Consider the following 5,866-nt stretch of genomic DNA (forward strand, 5'->3'; position numbering starts at 1 on the left):
GTTGGTGTGTGCAATAATTGTGATAATAGGACAAATTAAATGTGACGCATTGCGAAAGCTTTGATTTCCTATGTCACCTGCTAAAATACTTTAGGAACACAGAACAAAACAAAGAGCTTGCAACATCTCATTAAATGAAAAGAGTTTTATTATTACCCATGTGCTTGACTGTAGGAGCCTTCTACATTCATATCTGCTACCTGTTAGACTTACACTCACCTGAAACCTGTTTATCTACTGGGACCTCTGACCTACTTCCTTTTCCTGCCTCGACTTTTTTATTTCTTTCTCTGACTGTCTGCCAGCTGCAACTGCCGCATCCCTATAAACCAGGCTTTGACCTGTTTGGTCATTAACAGGTTGATCAAAAAAAACTAGCAGCTACTTAGTTTAGTGTCATGTTACTTGTGTTATTTGTTACTCAGATCTGTAAGGACTTCAAATTGCCCATTTTAGTTTTATGAAGCTGTGCATATGATTAGACTTAAATGTCATTTTTCAGGTCAAGTCAAGTCAAGTCTGCTTTATTGTGAGTTCTTCCAGATGTACAGTACATACATACAGAGAATTGAAATTGCGTTACTCTCAGACCCATGGTGCATACAGATAACACTAACAGTAGAGCCTAAAAATCTAGATCAAATATAAAATACAACTATACAATAAGGACACGTAAAAAAAGTAATAAAAATAAAGTTAAATAAAGCAGCACAAGGCACATGGCAGTTAGAGTGCAAACCAGTGAAGTGGACAAACAGTGCAGATAATAAGATTTTAGTGCAAAGAAAGTTTATTCAGTCTGATTGAAGTGAGTGACTGGTGCATGTCTTCCTGACAGCCTGATGAATGAAACTGTCCTTCAGTCTTTTTTGTTATATCAAATATCAAATCATCCAAAAAAAAAAGAAAATGGTGGATATGTGGATATCTATGTTTGAGATATCTCCCTCTATATGGACATGGTGTCCCTGCTGTAGTGCTGTCACAAGATCCTTGAAATAAATGCTAATATGCGAATAATGGTAACTTTCCACAACGTGCATGTTAATGCATGTCTTTCTGATGCACGGTGCCAAAGTGCTGTGAGCCGTTTTAGTTGTTCCAACTAAACTAAACAGTTTCTAACAAGGAAATAGTCTCAGTTTATAGTGTTTGTTCTGAGAGTACATTCATTTTCTAGTTGACAAGTTAAAATGTTTTTTTTAATTTTTTTTGTCCCTCACTGAAATTTCCATTGTGCTGCTATTAATACACCACAAATTCATGAAGTTGAACGGAAAAGCTGCTGATTTCATCTCTACAAAGTTACCAGGCTACTACTGCACGCTGTCAGTTATTATCCCATCATGTGGCATGTTTACACTTCTCAATACACCAGCTTTATTTCTCCATGATAAAAGGAACAAGGAAAACTAAAAGGAAACAAGTCAAAGCTTGTGTTCTCTTTGTGCTTTTTTTTTTTTTTTGTGGTGTGTTTTGATAACAGCTGTAGGGAAATGCTCTCCAAATTCTGGAATTTTATTTGAGGAAATAAAATCCTTGCTCTGGCTTTATGCATCTATGGATGGAAAGAACCTCCATTATCTGGCAGTGTTTTTAACGTTTTGATTTGGCTGAGAAAAAGGCTCTTTTCCGTGTTTGTGTGTGCACCGTTGCTCTACTGAGAATCCATGGTTATTGAGACATTAGTGGCAAAACCCAGATTACAATGAGCAGCGGGACTTTAAACGGAAAACACAGGGAAACGTGTAAAGCATAGTTTGAGAAACCATCGGGCAAACTTTTTCCTACAGTGTAGCAAAAGGAAACACACAGACAAAAAGAAAGAAATGAAAGAGTTTTAATGTAAACAATGAAGATACTTTACAAAAATGTAAACTATTGCAACATTTGTATTTGGAAATATAATGAGCTCATGACATGACATGTTAACATATACACATTTTCTTGGAGTTAAATGAAATGGTCACTACCTCATACGCTGGAGTTACACTGTAGCAAATATAGGAAAAGTTAGCAGCTGCTTAGCTTAGCACAACTCTGCCCAAAGATAACTACGTTCACCTGGCACCTCCAAAGTCGAGTCATTAACATGCAATATGTCATAAGTAGGTGTCACTCTGGTGTAAGAAGTATGTGCATCATAGCAGGAAAAAGTGAAGCCAACAAAATGCTCTTCATTATCTTGTTTTTCTCTGCCAAGCCTCTTCGTATCCCATCATTATGTCATGCTGCATGAACACACCTCATAAATGAAAGATGCATTGTTCTCTAGGCCGACTGATTTTCAATTTATGTCGCCATCGTGCTGCTCTGGACTTTTCTTTGTAACTACACCTGTGTGTAATTAAGCTTGTGCGTCAAACATTAATACATACTTATATCCAATTGTCGACACCCAATCAAGTGGTCACCACCCTTTCCAGCGGAATTAATAAGTAGCACATGTACAGTATGAGAAAAACCAGCACACTTTTACAAGCTGTTGGAAGTAAAGTCGTGTCAGTGTCTTTAAAACTACAATGATGATGATACTGATACTGAGTACTGTTGGTGTACAAGTACTAAGCCGTTTTGCTTCAAAAACGTTGCTGCACAGTTCTCTGACAACATGGAATGTAAAGTGCACACAGGAGCATGAAAGTATTAAAAACTCATGAGAAAACACTTGTATTGTTTTAAGAGTACGAGGCAGGATCGGCCCCAATGCCCGAAACTGAACATCCCTAACAGTTGATTTTTAATAGATTGCGTACAGTTTGTGTACAGCTACTGTAGTACAGACTAAGTTCGTCCTTTATTGCCGGCGGCCGGACTTTCTCCTCTTACCAGCTGTTGTGCTGCTGGTGAATAGAAACACAAAGCAGGAGAGCCTGCATTACTTCAGATAAGATAAGTTCAGATACTGCACAGTGTATTGATATGTAGGTTAAAGGGATAGTAGTGTTTCAGGTGGTGAGTACAATCAATAGACAATGAAAAAATTTCTGTGTTTTTTTAAGCTTGTTTTCGTTTTAAAGATCTTTGTTGTGTATGGCAATAAATCTCCAGAGGCAAATGACACTGCCAAGTATTTATTGATATTATTACCACACATTCCTGGTGGATATGTTCATCTTTCATTAAGTCCTTTTGAAATATAAACACTTAGCTGCTGAATTGGAGTTTTTACTTAACTTTTCAGAGACGTAGACGAAAAACAATTTGTGGTCTGAAATAACTGTGGCTAATAAATACACCTTCATGAATCGAATGAAAAGTGCCTCACTGAATTTGTACAGCAGACGTGTTATAAGAACTGTTTTATCTGCATATTTATTGATCCATAGATGTAACCTTTGACCCTTCCTTTTCATCATTAACATAAGCTGTATTGTAACATTGTTTTGTTAGTGGATTACTTTTTAAGTAATAATTAGTATTTTGTATTAGTGGTAAAACATTTAAAGTACTTCTGCTTCTACAGTGAATTTGGTTGTTGTCTTTTTTAACCTCTAAATACAGTGGAGAGCTAGTTAGTTGAAATGCCTACAACAAATAAACACATTGTTTCATGAACTAATTACACTTTTATGATTGGAAATAATAACATATGAAAATACAACATTCTAGAATGTTGATGGCAGATATCTTTATCTTCTTTACTTTGACCCTGTGCTTGTTTCTTTGACATTCAAAACTTGAATAGTCAGCTGTGTGTGTGTATATGATTGTGTGTGTGTTTCTGTAATTACCACACAACTTTCAGAAGTCTTTTCATCTTTTGAGGTTTTGGGTTCACGCACACTTGGTTCTGTTTCAACTTGAGGACACTTGAAGAGAAAAATGAGCAACAAAAAAAGTTGTCAATATGATACTGATATTCGATATTTGATATATCTACTAGGCACAAAGATAGATAGATAGTTGGAGACTGGCTCATGTGGAGGTGAGTCAAGTAAAGAGTCTGTCACAAGCCTTCGACAATAAGGTCAGATTGTTGTGGTACATGATACTGCTAATTAGAAATGTTATAAACTGGGAAGTGGGTCGGACTGAAAGGACACAGAGAGAAGACAATGCAAAAGAAAACCAATGTCCATAAGACAATGTGCATATCGTATAATAAAAGGGTGCACGGAAAATAAAAAACAAGGAAAAACAGCACACATAATCTCACACTGCATTTACGCTGCAATGTTCGGCAATACCCTGCCACCGGCACTGCACCTTCCTCCCTCCTGTGAAGTTCATCAAGTGCTTAACGTGAACTTTGGAGAATGCTGTACAGCAACCATGATGCCCTGCAAGAACAGATTCATGCACAGACATGCAAGAGTCATCTGACATTCGGATGAAGCGGGTTTTTTGGAACACAACTTTAAATATTTCAGATAGCATCTAGATAATGTTTTCATGCTCATGCAACTTAGTAAAACAAAAAAAATCAAAACATCCGCGAAGTTTGGGTTGGACCGGTTAATGAACACAATCATCATGGAATCCGTTTATCACAATGATATCAATTTTAGCATGATTGTAGAGCCGCATGGAGTTTGGGACATTTTTGGCATTTTTTTCAAAACAATATGAAAGCTGATTCTCATAGACGTCACATTTTTTTATGTGACGTCCCAGATGAGCTGCTCTTCAATCTGCGTTTTTGTTTGTGCCACCTCCTGAAGGAAATAATTAGAGCAGCAACAGAGAACCAGATCAGTAAAGCTGATAATAAATGATCTTTCAAAGCAATCAGGCAGATTGTCCAACATGTTGATGCTTCCCAAGGCGTCACGTAAGGTGTCACTTACAAGATTGTACATCATTTTAATGCCGAGGGCAGACTTTGGCCTTACTATTGGACGTTCGTTTAACGTAAGGTCACACTATGAGACGTCGATTAGGGTTAGGCACAAAAACATTCAGCTAAGGTTAAGTTAAGATTAATTATATAAAACAAGATCATTACCACAACAGCTAGTACTACAGTCCAGCCCTTGTCTCTTTCAGGAAGGTCCTGTGTCTCGTTGTACCATCCACCACCCTGTCCATCTCCCTATGAGACTTTTTCACTTTGTATTCTACGTCCTCTCACGGAAAGATAAATGTTAAGTAGGTTTCTCAGACATTTTTTTAGAGCTGCCGCTAGAAAACCAGTTGACGTAGAGCAGAAAGTTGATACATTTTCCTGGTTGCTGGTTGGTACATTTAGAAACATTAAGCTGATAAACATTAAAGCATGTGGGAAAGTGCAGAGTTTGGAAATTAGCGTTTGATCCAATCATACTTATAATTTAACAATTCAGAAAATGTCTTTAAATCCCTGCAGTTCTGTTTAATAATCACCTTCTGCAGCGACTCTTTAATTTTCTACTTACACACTGTGACTTTAAGGCACATATTTGTGCATCACAGCCAACAGTTTGCATGCAGTTTGTCAAGGCACTGTATTTAATTATTTTTGTCCTTTCGGCTCATCGTGTTAGTTCAGGGTCGCCACAGTGGATCATTTTGTCCGCATGGTGATTTAGCCTTGTTTTACAGTCCAAAGAATCACTGTGATGACTGTAAAGGTAATAATGGTGCAAACAATGACTTACGTGCAGCCTGAGCCATGGTGTGCCACTCTGTGACCATGCCGACCATCCAAAATAGACCTAGGACAAGAACAGTAGGCCGCCTCATTTCAGCAGGAGCAAGACGCTAGTGATTGCTGAAGGAGGATAATAATGGATCTTGAAGGTGCAGCTGAGTATTGTTTGAGACACCCAGGGGACTGACTGCTGGGAATGGAGCTTTTCGAGGGAGGGCCTAGCAGTATTTTTTTGTGTTTGAGTGTGTTCACCTGCCTTACATAATAGTGTAGGTGCTTTCCAAAAAGCATTGA

General features: G+C 37.8%; 1 long non-coding RNA gene across 1 annotated transcript; it reads right to left on the minus strand.

Moving 5' to 3' along the window:
• Nucleotides 1–1,823: 1,823 nt before the first annotated feature.
• Nucleotides 1,824–5,866, minus strand: LOC137104597 (uncharacterized). Its single transcript, XR_010911719.1, has 4 exons — nucleotides 5,580–5,866; nucleotides 4,160–4,283; nucleotides 3,735–3,812; nucleotides 1,824–2,843 (listed from the first exon to the last, which is right to left on the minus strand). It is a non-coding gene; the product is annotated as an uncharacterized lncRNA (long non-coding RNA).

Source organism: Channa argus, chromosome 19 (genome assembly GCF_033026475.1).
Source record: "Channa argus isolate prfri chromosome 19, Channa argus male v1.0, whole genome shotgun sequence".
NCBI lineage: Eukaryota > Metazoa > Chordata > Actinopteri > Anabantiformes > Channidae > Channa > Channa argus.